The 18,771-nt window shown below is 41.4% G+C and overlaps 1 protein-coding gene across 3 annotated transcripts in view; it reads right to left on the bottom strand.

The window, feature by feature from the left end:
- Window positions 1-18,771, bottom strand: part of ANKRD11 (ankyrin repeat domain 11) — a 217,959-nt gene that overhangs the window by 88,631 nt on the left and 110,557 nt on the right. The gene's annotated exons all lie outside the window — the stretch shown is intronic.

Genomic DNA, 18,771 nt, shown 5'->3' with positions numbered 1-18,771 from the left:
TAAATAGAGCAATTTCATAGCAAAGGTTTCCTGGAAATATGGTTTCACAGGACAATCGGGACATCCATACTGCAACTATGGGTATTGCTTCATGAACTGTATTTTTGGACATTTCAGAACTGATGTGTTCCAATACCGAACATCTGCATATCAATATTCCCCTTCAACTTTCCACAGAGAGGCCATAATCTTTGTTTTGTTCTGCGCCTTCAGTCTTCGTGGAGCGAACACCCAGTTATGCAATCTCTATTCATGTTCTTTAAGCCGCGTGAACATCTTTGTAGCGCACGACAGGAAAGGAGAGACAAAGGGGGAAGGAAAGCAAAGGGAAAGGGGGTGTTAGTTTAGGAAGAAGGCTAGTGTGGAGGAATGACAAACAACATTACATTCCTGCCCTCTCTGCAATCTCAGAGGTAACCAGTGCTGATTCACCACACAGGATTCCAAACAGGGGAGCCCAATTAATCAAAAGGTATTAATTTGAGACAAGTTACTTCTATAAAGTTAAATATGTAACTGGCAGTGTATGCATTCAGATATACTTCACTGAGCTTACAGTCATGAAGCCAGACAGACAGAATTACCCCCAAAACAGCTTTCCAAGGTTGGCCTTTCTGCTATGATATCTGCAGATCACAGCTGCTTCAACATAGATTCCACATTTAAGTGTTTTCAGACAGGCTACAGAGTAGAAAATGTTTAACCGTGGTAGCAACCTTCTGTGTTACGGGTGAACGGCCTGGAGGGTAAAGACCAATGGGGCTTACATTAACTGAACTCTCTTCAGCTGCCAGCAGTACTGGAAGGATGGCTGGTACTCAAAATTTTGCTGCACAACAGCTGGCCACCACTGGAAGGAGACTGGGCGGGGGAGGGGAAGAAGGCAAAGCAAAATTAATCTCTTTCTTTTTAGGGAACCTCAACTTTCCACTGGAGGGAAGTTGATATTCATTGCAATGTTACTACCCCTTTTAAACTGGCTCTCCGACATCTGACACTACCCCATCTGCTCTGACTTTGTTCAAATTCCATTACTCTATCGGCTCCTTTCCTGCTAAAATAGCAGGGTCTGGAACTCAAAATGTAGTGCCTGACTCTTTACAGATTCCAGGGAGGTCAGTTAAAGTGAGCTATGTGGAAGTTAAAAGCCTTGAGAATCCAAGGCTACTTTGTAGCCTGTGAATCTCAGACTAAAGTTATTTAGATCTGGACAACAGGTGATATTTGTGAGTCATGTGGACTGCATGGGTGCAGCACAGTGCAGAATTTCCAGTACCACAAAACAAAGCTGGATCCAGACTAACCTTGTGGATGATTATGAATAATTTGGACTACAGCTATTTGGCAGTCAGGAGATAGGTCGGGTTGTAAGAAGACAACAGTACGGGATGCCTCTCTCACAGGCAATATATTTTATACTAAAATTAGCTACATGTCTATTAAGACATTTGTGGTATCTGAACACTTGTCGCCTCAGCTAAATCTCACAGAGTTGCAATATGGAATAGAAGGAGAAGTGAAATTATTAAAATATTCTTGCTTCTATAGGCTAACATGTACCATTGTAACCAGCCCAACTAAATTTCCACCTATACAGCGGCAGGACATTTGCAACTAACATTGACTGGTGAAGTAAATGAACAAGACCATTTTTCTTCTTAGGTTCTTCCAAGCAAACAGATGAGAGAGAAATACTTTTCCAGTACTTTTAAGAGTGACAATTATACTGCGTGGCAGTAAACATTAGCAAAGAGGTCAAGCTTTAACAAGCACACTTTTAAAAGGAAAATGAAATTTAGTTTCCCCAAACAGGAAAACTTGTGCTATCCTGGAGGAAAATACCTCTGTGTGTGTTCATTTTTTGATACAAAATCCTTTTTTTAAAAAAAACACTAATAGAGTTACTCAGTCTTAAAGGAAATATTCTGAACACATTTTACATACATGGAGTTGAATGTAAGAGGCGTTTTTGCCTATAGCACTGTTAAAGTGTAATTTAGTAGCCAGTCCTTGGTATAGGCTATGGGTAGGTTTATTGTATTTCACGGTTTCCTTACCATGAATAAGAACCATTCTTTTTCTTTACTGAAAAACAGGAGCATGAAGGGTAATAGAATCCAAGCCTTGATGTTAAAGGCAATTTGATACAGTTCTATAAAAAAAACTGAAGAGGAAGGTAAATTACTTTAATTCCTGCTGTAGAGAATAGACATACAGAAACAAACGCTAGAGATAGATTTCTTTTTATCAGAACACATCATACGTTGTAAGAATTCAACTAAAGTCTGAAATGGTCAGACATGTGGAGATTTAGTTTGAGATTTTTTTTTTTTTTTTAATTCTGTGCTTGTTGTGAATGAGTAATTCCTTCTACTGAATTGAAAAGCAGGCAAACATTGAAAAGCAATGACATGTATAGTCTTGTGCGTCCAAGTCACTGCAGTATTCTTCTGTAAAGTTAACAAGATAGTCGTGATGCGGTGAATAACTCAAGAGTCAACTGTCAAATAGGTACCAATTTCATTTGATAGGCTGACCATCGTAGGGAAGATTAAGTGGCTGCTTAAGCACAATGGGGCATTTACTGGGACAGAGCACATCGTTTTTACTCTGTAAAACATGCGCGTCTTAAACTAAAAGGCACAAATAGATTTTCACTAGCCAGCTAAGCATTTATATAAATAATTCTCATAACTGGACTGGCATATTATACCTCTGAGAAACTCATTAAGCAAGGGAGGTGCTGAAGATACCTAAATTACATAGCCTCACAAAACTCAGAAATCCAAGCATCTAAAACAGTTCTTCAGTTAAGGATATTCCTGCGTTTAATTAAACTTACCATACCAGATAAAGCTTCAATTCCTAAAAAAATATGATGTCTAATCATTAATCAAGACTGAAGCATATTTACCCCAAAATTGAGTAACGTTACTTCATGGTTGTTAATAGGTCGCATTGACAATGCACTGATATGAACAGACGCTACCGAGCAGTTTCTCAACCTTTCAAGAGGACTATGTAGGCGTTGAATTCTGAAGCTAATCACCTTAGCAACGGCTCTAAACATATGTGCAGTGACATCAGCTGATTTTTGAAAGCTGTAAATAGAGCATAATAGCATGAAAAAAAAATCTGGATTAAAGCCAAGACCTAAAAAAGCCATACTATTAAGACACTGCCTGTAATTCAATGTATGCAAACTTGTTTGCATCCCCCATCCCCAAAATGTCTGTAATTATACACCTAACAACAATTAAGGCATAATTCAATTGGCCAACTGTCCTTGGGCAAGTTATACACAGTTTAAGAAATAGCCAAAAGAGTATGTTGGCAGAAACTCATAACTTCAAAATTAGTTTAAAAAAATTAGATAAAACCTGTAACTAATACTATAGAGCACTAAATAGGGTGAAGGATAAAATGGTATCACACACAACCTTGCACATTTAAAACCAGTAATACCTTTTTGTTTTTAGATAAATAAAAGATAGCAACGTTGCAGATACATGATTATCTATTAGTAAACATTAAGAATCTTTTCTGAGGTGCGGGTGAATTTCAGCATGTTGACTAATACACACTGGCTACTGTACATCTGACTATTTTTGCAGTTAGTTGTGGCAAATTTCCATTTAAAGAGCTGATTCAAATCAATGAGTGGCAGTTCTGGGCCCCTGGCAAAGAGGAGTTAAAAAGGAGTCCAGTACAAATAAGCAGGATGAACTCATCTCTAGAAGGCCATGCTGGCAAGCAGACAGTTTGAAAGGCTTGCATATTCCAGCATTAGCTCATGTTTAGTACCTCATTAAGATCTTAAACTATCCATTTAGTGAGTCCCTCACTCATCCACCAAAATAAGACGCAAAGAATTTATATTTTGTTTTCTTCATTTAATTCTGACCCATCTTTCTAAGTTTTATTCTTAAGGGTGTGCTCTGGCCAGCTAAATAAACTCCTGCAATGCCTCTATGTATTAAAAGCTAGCATTCTGAGAGGGAAAGAGAGAGAAGAGGGAAGAAATGGAATTAATAGGATTTTCAAATGTCAGAAAATATCTTTAGCAGCCCCATTTATGCAGAGCCTTAGTACTCACTGAACTTGAAAGCAAAATTTGCTGTGCAAAGAACACAGCTTGCATGCTAAATGGACCTGAGAAACAGTGCTTCTACAGCACAAAATCATCACACAAGCTCACTCCTTCTCTTGGCAATTAACCCTCAAGAACCTCATGGTTCCTTTCCCCTGCAATTTCAGGAGAAGCCTAGAGGCATTAAACATGGCTGTATTCATCATTTAATAAACTAGATCAAGGAAATAGTGTACAACAATCACTTTCCTCTAAGAAGCACCTTGATCCCCATAAACATTTTTAAAGGGAAATGTAATGAAGACTGTAATCACCACTTCATCTAATTACAAAGGAGAGTAAAACAAAAAATGGCATCTTACAAAGTAATGTAACAAACAGGAAGCTGCTGTGAACATTAAAGATCCTATGATATTTTTTTAACAAAAGAAGGTGTTTGCTGTGGCAAAATGGTCAAAATGTCCCCTTCCATCATCTGCTGGGTTGTGTATGGTGCACTAGTTGGCTGCCATCCAGGACAGGCTACATTTCAGAGGCATTGCATGCATACAGGCCCCTGATGGTACAGGCACAGCACCAATGGGGCTTGTCCCTAAACAATCACTGTCAGGTCTAGCTCAGATTATTTGTGAAGCACTTTTGAATAAGAAGGGCTGGAGAAATAGAAAATACAAGCTTGGATTAGAACAGAGGGATGGAGACAACTAAATACAGGCAAAAGGCAGGACATTTTCAAAGCCTTTTGCATAGTAAGTGCTATATTTCATTGTTTCGTTAATTTAATTGAAATTGAAACAGCTCCAAGGAAAAGGCTGTGTGTTGAGACATCAACTATGTTGACAAGTCATCCTTTGTTAAGTAAGATTTAATATTTTCTCTGAATATATTTAGATCTCAAATTCTGCTGATAAGATTTTGTAAGTACAGATGAGCTGCAGCAAGTTTTCTGTAAGTTGAAAAAGTCAAGTGGAGCCAGAAGTTTATTAGAAACCCACTTTAACAAATGAAAGCTAACTCTACCCTCTGGTTACTTTCTCTCACTCCGTGATTGATCTAGCTGCAGTTCTCTCACCATACTCTTTACAATACTGTTTTCTGTTCTACTGGGGAGGTAGCACATCTACAGTTAAGGTTGAGACAAACAATTTTTCTAACGCTCTACAAGCCACATGCAAACCCAGACGGGTTTGAAAACTGCAATGCCTCCTCAAAGTCTGGAGTCGAGCTTTTGGTGCAAATTTGTGGTCATCTGAAAGGGTTTCTGAGATACAATGCTACTAACAAAATAAAAGGGGGGTGGGGTGGAAGACAGTATAATTTTCTGGTTCTTATAACACTTTTTTGAGCACAGGAGGAGTCCAAACTACTCTACCACCAGGTCAGGTTTGAAATCCGCTAGCTTGCAGTACCCACTGCCACTTTTGGGAAGCAATATTTTAAAAACTATTCAATATTTAAGTTAGCTCTACAAATGGCTGAAGCCTGGTAATGCTTCAGAGAGTGAATTGCACAGGACTGCTGCTGTGCCATGGATAAGAGTACATAGAAGCATATCTATGTCAAAATCACTAGGCTGCCCATGGAAATATGCTCTGATCATTGAATCCAAGCGCTACCCAAAGCACTCTGAGCTGGAGTACTGCATAGGGAGAATTTCTTAAAAACTGATGTGTTACATAGAGGCTGAGATAGTTAGTGGTGTGGATTTTGGGTCATTTGATCGAGGCGTTCTTGAGATGCAGCCCCCCACCCCCCCCAATGAGAATGTTCAAAGTGCTCTAAAATTCAAATGACTAGGGAAAGTTGAGGGTAGAGCTGGGGTGCAAATTTGGGTATGTTTGTAAAGAGCTTCCTGCGATATAGCTCCCACCGACAAAATGGGCTACTCTTACTTTTATCAGATTCTTACAACTATTTTGGCGCACAGCTGTGGAAAAGTCTAAGGCTCTGACCCCCCATGAATACATCTCACTAGACTGCACCTCAGCTCAGCAATTCCATGGCACCAAGAGACAGTTTAGAAATATTTAAAAAACTAATGCACTGCAAAAAGCTCTAAAATGCCTCTAGAGAGTTCACATCTCTCTGATTCCTCCAAGACTCCTTTGTGAGCAGCACTCACTGAGGAATGTACTCACTAGGTGGCTTAAGGGAACAAGAATGGTCCCTAGAGCCTAAGGACCACGAGTTTCACCCCCTCCCTAGGTGATCTGTATGCTGTGCACATCAGTGCTCTCCACGTACCCGTTCACTTGCAGCCTGGGACTACAAAGAAGCTGCCTTTGGAAATACGTGAAACTGTGATGAAGTTCAGCACCTCACAAGCACACTGCAGCAGCATCTACCCACCTTGCAAAGTCCCACCCTGGCACCGTTTGGTGGGCAGTACTATGGCCAGAATACAAAACCCACTGTGGTGGTGGGTGGCTGGCAGGAGTGAAAGTCACTTACAGGTCTTACCGGTACTGCCGGAGTCCTAAGGGGGGCGTGGCCTCATCCGGAAGAGGCATGGCCTCTCAAGATTTAAAGGCCCTGGGGCACCGGCTGGGAGCCCCAGGGCCTTTAAATCAATCCGGGGCTCCCAACTGCAGAGGTGGCTGGGAGCCCCCGGGGCTCAGGGGCAAATTAAAGGGCCCGGGGCTCTGGCTGCCGGAGCTGCGGGGGGGGGGGGGGGATTTAAAGGGCTCAGGGCTCCCCGCAGCGGCGGGAGCTCCAGGCCCTTTAAATCCCGGCCCCAGCCCGGCCGCGGGAGCTGTGGGCAGGATTCAAAAGGCTCTGGGCTCCCCGCAGCGGCAGGGAGCGCCAAGCCCTTGAAATCCCTGCCACGGAAGCCGGTGCGGTCCGGCATGGTGTACTGGCTCTTGCCGGTATGCCGTACCGGACTGGACCGGCTTACTTTCACCTCTGGTGGCTGGGAGGGACTAGCTACCCCAATTATAATGGCACCAGAGAGGCTGGCACAAGAGACCTGGGGTCCAGTGAATCCGAAGAAGTGGGCTGTAGCCCACGAAAGCTTATGCTCTAATAAATTTGTTAGTCTCTAAGGTGCCACAAGTCCTCCTGTTCTTCTTTTTGCGGATACAGACTAACACGGCTGCTACTCTGAAACCTGAGTTCTGTGAGAGGAGAAGCTCACTAGACATGACGGACTGGATCTGTGCTAGGCATTAGGGACAGGCATGCACCAAGCACCCACCCTGAGAGTGAAGTAGGGATCTGAAAGCCTGCACATTCACTGCATAACCCAAGCACACAGTTCTGAAACTGAGGCCATGTCTACACTACAGGCACTACAGGGCACAGCTACAATGCTGCAGCTCTGCTGTAGTGTAGACATTTCCTACAACAATGGAAGGGTTTTTTCCTATCGATGTAGATAATCCGCCACTGCAAAATGTGGCATCTAGGTCTATGGAAGAATTCTTGGGATGACCCAGCCCAGTCTACACTGGGGTTAGGTCAGCTTAACTACTGTGCTCACCAGTGTGAAATTTTCACACCTGAGCTATGTCAACAACTTTTGATTGTAGGATGAGAACACCTATTGAGATGAATGGGGCAGTTCACGCCTCTCAGAGCTATTGTTTCAAACTGTGTTTATCTCCAAGGGGTCTGAGTCCAGCAGCACCGTTGTGTATGCTACCAGACTAAGAAATCCCAGAGCAAGACTAGACTATGGTGCTCCTCTGCTTGTGCGTCCATATCACTAAGTGCATAAATGAGAGGTACCACGATCCTTCGGGGTGCAAATGCACCTCTCATCACTATTCCTAACAGTGAAGGGCAATTCGAGTATATGCAGAGAATGAGGGAAAACGTGTGAGAGAAACACAAAATGGCACATTTTAGTAGCTATTCTCCATGTGTACTTATCATGCGGCTGTCCTGGCTGAAATACATGTACCGTATATTCCCAGTGGCTACTCCCAGCTGTGGGGGGCTATGTTAAGAGTGCAGCGTGGGGTGAGTGCATACCTTACATAAGAACAGCAATACTGGGTCAGACCAACGGTCCATCTAGCCCAGTACTGTGTCGTCCGACAGTGGCCGGTGCCAGACACTTCAGAAGAAATGAAAAGAACAGGGTAATTTATCGAATGATCCATCTCCCTGTTGTCCAGTCCCAGCTTCTAGCAGTCAGAGGCCACGGGACACCCAGTGCATGCGGTTCATCCCTTACTGTCTTGGCAAGTATCCGCCATTAACTTATCTAATTCTTTTTTGAACCCATTATAGTTTTGTCCTACACAACATCCACAGGCAATGAGTTCCACAGTTTGACTGTGCATTATGTGAAGAAACTCTTCCTTTTGTTTGTTTTAAACCTGTTGCCTATTCATTTCATTGGGTTGATCGCTGGTTTTTGTAAAAAGAACAGGAGTACTTGTGGCACCTTAGAGACTAACACATTTATTAGAGCATAAGCTTTCGTGGACTACAGCCCACTTCATCGGATGCATAAGCTTATGCTCTAATAAATGTGTTAGTCTCTAAGGTGCCACAAGTACTCCTGTTCTTTTTGCGGATACAGACTAACACGGCTGCTACTCAAACCTGGTTTGTGTGTTATGTGAAGGGGTAAATACCACTTCCTCTGCACAAATCATGATTTTATAGACCTCTAGCATATCCCTCCCTCAGTTATCTCTTTTCCAAACTGAAAAGTCTCAGGCTTTTTAATCTCGTCATATTAGGTTCATCTGTGTGTTTGATAATTCTGTTCTATACTACAGTTTCAATCAGTTTGCCTGGTACTGATGTTAGTCTTGTCGTCCTGTAATTGCCAGGATCACTTTGGAGCCTTTTTTAAAAGTCAGCATCACATTAGCTATCCGCCAGTCACCTGGTAAAGAGGCTGTTTTAAGCAATAGGTCACATACCACAGTTAGTAGTTTGGCTTCTGATTTATTTAAAAAAAAATAATTGTTGTTAGTTTTTGTACCTTTTATTAATTCTCTTTTGGCCTGCCTAATTATACTTTTTCACATGACTTGCCAGAGTTTGTTTCTTTCTCTTTTCTTCATTAGGATTTGACTTTCAATTTTTAAAGGATGTCTTTTTGTCTCTTACCACCTTTTACTCTGTTTAGCCATGATGCCCATTTTGGTCCTTTTATTTATTTATTTATTTGGGGGGGGGGAGTATACATATAGTTTGAGCCGCTATTATGGTGATTTTAAAAAGTTTCCATGCAGCCAGAAGGCATTTCACTCTTGTGACTGTTCCTTTTAATTTTTGTTTAACCAGCCTCCTCATTTTTGTGTAGGTCTCTTTTTTTGAAGTTAAATGCTACTGTGGTGGGTTTCTTTGGCATCCTCTCCCCCCCACCCAATGATGTTATATTTAATTACATTATGGTTGCTATTACTGAGCGGTTCAGCTATATTCACCTCTCAGACCAGATCCTGTGCCCCATTTAGGACTAAATCAAGAATTGCCACTCCCCTTATGGGTTCCAGGACTAGCTGCTCCAAGAAGCACTCATTAATGGTGTCTAGACTAAATTTCATCTTTGCATCCCATCCTGAGGTGACATGGTCCCACTCAATACAGGGACAGTTGAAATTCCCCATTATTATTCGGTTTGCTGTTTTTTGAAGTCTCTCTAATCTCCCTGAGCATTTCACAATCACCATCACCCTCCTGCTTAGGCATGAAACCACGTTATATCGAACTTGCTTTGATCCGCCAGAGTGCACAGCCCCGCCTCCCCAGAGCCGCTGCTTTACCGCATTATATCCGAATTCGTGTTATATCGGGTAGCGTTATAGCGGGGTAGAGGTGTATAAGTGAACTTGATGTTCAGGAAGGGCTCAAGGGAGCACTAGGCAACCGTAACTCTGCATTAACATTTCAGGGCAATTATTTCATACCATATAGTGTCTGCTACCCTATAGTCAACCCTATGAAGTATTTTGGGATGCATGGTAAAATATTCAAATTAGCCCAAGTCAACTGTCTTTTAGGTACTTTTCAATAGTTTATGCTCAGTCTCTGAAAAATGCAAATTAACGTTGCAGTGTGTAACACCCCAAGCAATGAGGTTTTGAAAGCAGGGGGAAAAGAGCTAAACAGATGTTTAACATGAGGTATGTTGTTCTAAACTAAGTTCTGACAAGATTGGGGGAACCAGTTTTTATGTTACCTAGAGTGCTAGCTCATCTTAATTAATTAGCCTCTTAGAGTTGGTTGGGCAACTCCCACCTTTTCATGTTCTCTGTATGTATATATAGCTCCCCACTATATGTTCCATTCTATGCATCTGATGAAGTGGGCTGTAACCCACGAAAGCTTATGCTCAAATAAATTTGTTAGTCTCTAAGGTGCCACAAGTACTCCTGTTCTTTTTACTATACTACTGTAGATGTAAACAGAGTATGCAAGAGGTGGGACCACAAATAAAGCTGGCATTCAAAGCCTGTGTACTATTTGGTTAATAGCCACTTTGGACACTTTACCAGCCGCAACAAATATTGAGACATACACCAGTCACACAATGCTTTTACATTCCTTGTGTATGTTTCAGAAAGTTGTACTGAATAGCAGCACCTGTAGCTCTGCTATACTAGATTGTTTAGTTTTCCTCTTTTCAGGAATTTATATCTTCAAAACAGACACTTAAGGACAAAACAGTGTTCAAACATTGCCACTAGCCCTCTGGGAACTAGGTCAGATGTCCTTTGGAATTAATGGCATTATGAGACAGGTAAAGTAGACACCTATAATTTATCACGCTATCTCCCCATCTGATCAGGTAACTAAATGGTCAGTCATTTTAATCCACTTTAACAAGCTTAGGCTTTTCTTGGGTGCACACGGATGAACAAAATCTATGTTTACTTCCTGGTTTGGAAGAAGTCACACTGCAGGCTCTTAGCTTGCTGATGTCTTGCTGTGAACTGTGGGATTGGCTGGAGAGACCAATGGTTTTCAGCCAGCCCCATCCACACTAGAGCTGAGCAGGGTGTATGGCTCCTTTCTCCCCTACTGGCCTGTCCCTGCAAAGTTTGCCTATGGTTCTCTGCTAAGAAGCTGTAAACTGGAGAGGGCCCCAGAGCACCTCCAGAGTAAAGTATGGCACATGTGATTACAAGCAGCCCAGGAAAAAAATCTGTGTGTTTTTTAAAACGGTGAAATTCTGATGATACCAATTAATGGAGACACCATTACTTGAGTACAGCCTGGGTTCAGCCTGGCAGGAAAGTAAATCCCAAGGGCACTCACTCTTCAACTCATCTAGATGTGTTTTCCTGACATTCCCCAGGGGCAGGAGCACCAGTGAAGTTGAGGCACCAGGAGCACTTTAACCACCAGGCCATCTAGACCTTAAGGCAAGTGTAAATATTTCTGATATGTTTAAATGTGGTTAATTTTATTTTTCGTGTAGCCAGGGCCTTATCACCACCCGCCCCTAGCATCACATTTGCTTTTCATTGGTTTGATACTTCCATTCACTGGCTCCTCCATCCCTCCTGTGTTTAAAAAATGGATTGCTGGAGATTCAAGCCACTGGGACTTGATCTGGAACCATACGTACCATTGTGTGTTGCCTAGTCCTGCATCTCACTCATCAGACATGTACAAAGCAGAAAAAATTGCTGCACTTAATTTTATTTATTCAGTTTCATTAATGCTGCACCTGTCTCCTTTATTCTTTTTTAAGACACATGCATAACAGTAAATTCACTAATTCTGCCAATTCATTCAGCAACGGTTTCAGCTTCCTCTATTTGTAAACCAGTCTATTACTTTTAGCCCTTAGTCTAGTGGCAGCTCATCCTCCATTTTAGGATTCTGCAAGTCTGCTCCCACTTTAGGCTCTCTGGGGCAGGGACCATATCTCCCTCTATGCTTGGGAGAGCACAGCACAAGGAAACCCCACTACCAGATTGGGAACTCAGTGCACTAACTTCATAGAAATATGAAAGACCCACCTACAAGTCTACTACCTCATCCTGACTTGTTTCAGACCATTCCCACTGCCTTCACCTTCCAATATCTTGTCTTTGCTTTCAGCTATTTGGGCAGCCTCCTGTGAGGCCATATTGGCAGTCTGATTTCTTACATTTCTTTATGAGCAGAGCTAAAGTTGGCTGTGCATTAATTGCAGTGCTCCTTAGTCCCTTTCCCTGCCAGTTAACAACAGTGAGAAACAGGCTAGTGGGTAAAGGATAGGGCTGTTCAGATATCAGGATTTTCGCCACAGCTCTACCACTGACTTGTTAGGTAACCCAGGGAGATTCATTTAACCCGTGTCTGAATTTACCCACCTCTAAAGTGAGAATACTACTACTTCAGCACAAGGGGGTTGAGACTAATTCATTAATGTTCATAAAACAAACGCCCTCAGCTAGAAATGGATTTTTTAATATATATATATATATATCCCTAGCAAATTCATGGCAATGAAAAATGGGGCATGAACCATGAAATCTGGTCTTGTGTGTGCTTTTACCCAATACTATACAGATTTCACAGGGGAGACCAGTGTTTCTCAAATTGAGGGTCCTGACCCAAAAGGGAATTGCAGGGGAGAGGGGGAGGTCACGGTATTGCTTCCCTTACTTCTGCACTTCCTTCAGAGCTGGGCTGCCGGAGAGTGGCAGCTGTTGGCCAAGCGCCCAGCTCTGAAGGCGGTGCTCTGCCAGCAGCAGTGCAGGAGTAAGGGTGACAAAACTTTACCAGGCCATCCCTACTTCTGCGCTGCTGCTGGCGGTGACTCTGCCTTCAGAGCTGGGCTCCCGGCCAGCAGTTGCCACTTTCCAGCTGCCCAGCTCTGAAGGCAGCGCCGCCACCAGCAGTAGCGCAGAAGTAAGCGTGGCAGTACTGCAACCCCCCCTACAATAACCTTGAGACACCCCCACAACTCCTTTTTGGGTCAGGACCCCTGCAATTACACCATGAAATTTTAGATTTAAATAGCTGAAATCATGAAATTTATGATTTTTTAAAATCGTATAACCGTGAAATTGACCAAAATGGACCATGAATTTAGTCAGGCCCTATAAATATCCAAGTAATATTAGATATATTTTTTTCTACCCCGTGGTGATTTTTTTTTTTTTTTACACTAACTGAGAACCTCAAAATATGCTCTTTAAATGTCTTTTAGTCCTGTGCTGCCAGCCCACTTCTTAATGTGCTGAGATTTCTTGTTCTGCACTTTGCTATAACCCTTATGGTCTCAATTATTTCTTCCGTACTGATCAGTGACCTAGTATTCTCTCTTGCCTGCTTGTGTTTTCCATTGTCTACACATCATTCGCTTAAAGGGACAGAGCCCACTGGAAATCCAATTGATTGTTAGACCGTACTTTAAAGTAGTTTCTGGTGCTGCACCTGCAGCATAGCCCCTCTGTCAATTTATGTGGTTTTACAGTCACGTTTTCTAAAAAAAAAATTCTCTCCCCTATTTGTGTGTGAAAGAGCTACACAAATGGAAGAAACTGACTGTACAAGAGAAACAGTGAAAGTCTCTGTATACGGTTCTGTCAAATGCACAAAGTAAAGAAACTGAGAAAAAGTTTTTTAAAAACTAATTTTAATCTTACTTGTAAGAATAGTGCATAAAGTTGCCAGACAAAAGTGTGAGTTTTAACTTGCATATTTCTTTATTTAAAATGTTTCTTTTATAACCTATATTTGGCTATTCTTCCTCCCGCCCCCCAAAAAATTGTAGAAGATTTTATCACCACACAAGTCATAGAAGCCCAATTCAAACTTCCATGACTAATCAAGAAACTCCATCCGTAGACCAGATGAAAACCAGGCCTACAGACCCAGCCTGGGCTCTACAGAATTTCACTAGTGAATGCAGGATCTGTAGTCAATTTTAATTCTTGAAAAATGCAGGGGACTTGAATGAAAAGAACAGTCATCTCAGGAAAGTTATATTAGAGTAAATTAAGGTTCTGGCCGTAACCTACAAAGAGGCCAGAAATTCAGGATGGTCTATTCTAATGGGATACCATCTTTCATTTTATACAGTTGTTTCCCCTAAAAAGAGCTACAGACAATCGAACCCTTACCCTGAGTATCCAGATTTGTGGGCTGAAGCCAGAATCTCATATAGAAGGACCATGACTAGAATTGGAAACCAAAGAGCTCCCCCCTTCTGCCCCCATCATATTGTTTACATATATTACTGAAAAGTTTTTTACATATCACAGCAAAAGCTAAACATGCAGTTCTAGCTGCCCTTCATCAGGCATGTTAACAGACACAGTGGACCTCTTCAATACAGCTGACTTGTAGCCACCATTTCATTGATACTGAAGCAGACCATACTTGAAAGTACAAGTCTGAAATACAATGGAAAAGATTGCTGTTCCAGAACTATCCGTTCAGTAATTCCAGTGATTGTGACAGGATCACAAACATTTTTTTTGAAGAAGAAGAAGAAGTTAACTTGATCCTTTAAACAAGATACATACTCCCATGTATTAAAAATCCTTAAATTAACAGGAAATATATATATAAATCTTTCAGCTTTAGGAGATGGACAAAATAGAACAAAAACCTTGCATCCTTTTACACTGCTCTCAAAGTGTATTATATTAGTGAACAGAGTGACAGCTGGGCAGGAGGCTGGGAACAATGAAGATAAAGTTAGCTTTCAGCGATGTGACCCTATCCAGGCTGTGAGCCAGAAGACTATAAATAATTGATAGGAGCAACCACCCTAGCCAACACGCTAATGTACAGAGCGTTTCATACAGCAACCGGAGTACTATTACCCATTACATCATTGCTTCTCTCCACTCTGTGCTCTCCTATCAGCGATGCAATTTTCCTGCTTTTAAATAATAAATTGCACTGGGAGTTGGAATACTCCTTTGCCCATTCAAGTCTACCAGGGTGTGCAACTACACAAATGAATTTTACATACGGTAAAATAAATTTTGCATTAAGCTAAAAAAAGTTCTTGTTGCAGTGGAAGCTTAGGCACGCTGCCTTTTTAAATATCGATAACAGGTTTATGTATATCAAATGCAAGGCTTTCCAGCTAGTGACTTTTGGCCTAAATCAGTATCTCAAATTACTTCAAGTTTAATTTAGAAACAATGGCCTAAATTCACCCATAGCTGTAAACAGGTAAAACTCTACTGAAGTCAAAGAGCTTGAAGAATCTCCTTGCCCAAGCCAAGTTGGACCCCTGGACAGTGAGAGAGACGAACAGACACACAAGGGTGTATTAAGCTATTCATTTATGCAGAATGTAAGATTTAACTTTAAAAAAGTGTCCAGATTTTTAAAATTGTGAAGAAAAACCTAAATATGAACCAAAATTTTGTGTTGCTGCTCCTGCTCATGGTTTTTCCAAGCAACCACTGAGTGAAAATCAAAATCTTCTGGTCAGTTTCTGCTACTTTACTGAACTTGTGAGCAGCAGTGAACCTGACAATATAAATATCTTTCTGCTACAACTGCTTGGAAAAGATCTCAGCAGCACACCTATTTATGTGGGAGGATGACCCAAAAACAGAGGACGACAATGGACACGTGTGCGCGCGTGCACAGACACACACACACGCACATGAGAAAGCTCCCTCCCAACAGCCAGAGAAGAACAAGGGTGCTTCACTCTGAAACTGGACACCTACTGAGCACAGCCCAGGGAAATGTATTATGTTAAAGAAACCTAGCATCATCTTCCTTCCTTCCCTGCACATATGGCTTTTCAAAGTGCACTCTTCCTGGAACTCATTGATGACAACCTTTAGTCTGTTAGCCTATAAATTAGAGGACTAACACTACCTTGGTACCTTTTTGGAGCCTTTAAGATGTGCTATTTAAACCAACAGTGAATTTGGCTCAATGTCTATATTTAAAAAAATATTCTAACTTCTTAGGACCAGCTGGTTGGGTGGATCTGTTGCTGGCAATGGATACCATACTGGAAAATCCATCTTGCTAAAGCTGGTTTAAGAAGGTGGGCTTCTTTCTTCTTCTTAACCCCTGTGCTGGCTCGGCCCACTGGCCAGCCTAACAATCACATTCTTGTTCACTGCTCGAGATAAAAAAATCCTCCTTCCCCTCCCCAGGCTCCATTCCTGATTTTGATTTGAAAAGAGGAAAAAGATATTTTTCAAGTCTCATCCACTCAGGAGAGATTAATCTGATATTAGTTACATTTTCTTATAACTGATTAGTGATCACCACATTTCAAACATCTAACAGTATTTGGATTGGTTCTGCAGAAACAAAAATTCAGATCATATTTGAAATCGATGCATTAAAAACCAGCATTTGCACAAAAAGGAAGTTACATTTGAAAATATATAGGCCCTGGAGACAACAAGCCTATTTATTGGCACAAAAATGTATCCCGCATAATAAACAGCAGGAAGATCTCTGACTTCAGCAGAGACCAATTCCCAATATTCTGCCCTTATAAAAACAAGGGTGGACAAACTGGCATCACATAACTATATTTTGGACACGGTTTCACAATATGAAACCGTGGTGGGCAGAATCTTCAATCAGAAGAGAATTTTGTATCTAGTATCTCCCATGAAAGACAAACATGTCAACAGAAATATCATACCCAGACATTTACATACTGACTCACTCACTCGGGTCAGGAAAAGGGACTTTCACCACAGGCAGCTAACACAGTTGACTGGAAACGAATGAGTATGTCATCAGTTACAGCACTGGGCCTGCAGCCAACCAACAGTGACTTAGATAGGACAAATTTAATAACCCAAGTCACTTTTACATTAGTGTGATTCAGGCAAATATGAGATCCCAAACAGTAATTAAGAAAGGAAACAAACCTGAAGGAAGCATCTCTGGACAAAGAGAGCCTAAGCCCCGAGAGTAAGAAAACCATTGAGGAAAAGAGTTAAAATAGCCACAGATAGAGGGAAAAGGAACAGTGTGAAAGTTACTGAAGCCTGGTGAGGATCAGTCAGAGGGGACACGTCAGACTATAAAGAGGGGATAAAAAAAAGACAGGCTGAATATGACAGTTTAACTGGGGGCTTAATACTGCACCAAAGTAGCCAAGGAAAATTATGCCATTGACTCCAAAGGGAACTGAATTAGGCTCTTAGAGAACAAAAGTTATTCCGAGCTGAGTTCAGGGATTGATCTCCCCCAGCCCCCACGCCCCCCCAAAAATCACTGCTAGACCAAAGGACTGATGTGTTTTAAAAATCAGAACTCTGAATCTCATGACCCATCATCATCAAGGCTACAAACCACTATCACACACTAATGATTCCCCATATTCCTTTTATATGCACTTTGAGTCCAACATTATTAGTTCAGTGTCCACTGACTCTATAGAACTTCTTTAAATAGAAGCCAGTGAAGTACACTGAGAGCATGAATCCCAGCTTCCTAATATACTAGCTGTTCAAATCATGGCACAATAAGAGTAGGGACCAAAGAAAGTTGGTAATCAGAATAATATGATTTTCAGTGTCCCAATAGCTCATGATTTACCCAGGCTAAAAAAATCACTGTCAGATCAGGACTTCATCAGACCCTCTGTTGTTTTTTACAGATCCAGACTAACACGGATACCCCTCTGATATTTAAGATACAAAGAATCATACATATTCTAAGTAATAAATCTCTCCATCTTGAATGGTAAACACAGAGATAGGCACATATAAAATGGAAAAGATACATTAATAAAATTATAATGTTGAGTATTTAACCAAGAGTAAAGAAATGCCAAACTTAAGACTGACAGCATCACAAACGGATTCATACAGATATGAAGATACAAATTTTAATTGCATAATCAGTACTAAACATTACTTACAATGCACACAAGTTTATGTTGCAGAAATAAGCTTCCTATAACTTTTCCTGATTTTTCCTAAATTCTCAACCTTATCAGAAAACTGCACCTATCTATTACTCATATGCCATTCCGCACTGCAATAGCATCGCCGCTACAACTTATTACAAAAGATTAAATTACTGAAAATTTGTAAGTGTCTGAAATAAACAAAGCTGCTACTATCAGCACAATTTCATGAGATGGATTAGGACTGATAAAACTCAAGTCCCATTAGAAATAACTGGAAGTCAGATATTTCAAAACCTCTGGTTAATTTAATAGTTGGTTCAATTACTTTAAATCAACCAAAAAAATGTATTCTAGATTTACCTTAAAACAACGATGGAACTCACTGCCAGCAGTTTCTAATGGAACCTGGATTTTCTCACTCCTAATGTGCCTCAAGAGGTTGAGCCTCTTGCAAGGAAATACAATTCTGTATCATTCAAACAGCAACAGTCAGACATACAACAGCCCATTCACTGAGTGGAGATACTGAAACAGGGATAGCTATTTGTAAAGGCTGCACTGAAAGCCTCCTTTCCAATTAGGCTGCATCTACAGTGCCACTTTCAGTGCTAAAACTTTAGTCATTCAGGGGTGTGAAAAAACACACCCCAGAGCGACAAAAGTTTTAGCGCTGAAAAGCGCCAGTATAGACAGCACTTTATTGGCTCCTGGCGATAAAACTACCACTCCTCGTTCAGGGTGTTGGTTTTTTTATGGCCGGGAGAGCTCTCCTGCAGCGATAAAGTGTCTCTACACTGCCCATGTCACAGTGCTGCCACGGCCACACTGTAACGTGGGCAGTGTAGACACACCCTTAGACGGAGTGATGAGAATGCTATGGAGATGATCCTTGTGGATAACCAGACTGATAGCT

Source organism: Trachemys scripta, chromosome 13 (assembly GCF_013100865.1).
Source record: "Trachemys scripta elegans isolate TJP31775 chromosome 13, CAS_Tse_1.0, whole genome shotgun sequence".
In the NCBI taxonomy this organism is placed as follows: Eukaryota; Metazoa; Chordata; order Testudines; family Emydidae; genus Trachemys; species Trachemys scripta.
The sequence above is the reverse complement of the archived record's forward strand: the minus strand, read 5'-3'. Positions and strand labels throughout refer to the sequence as shown.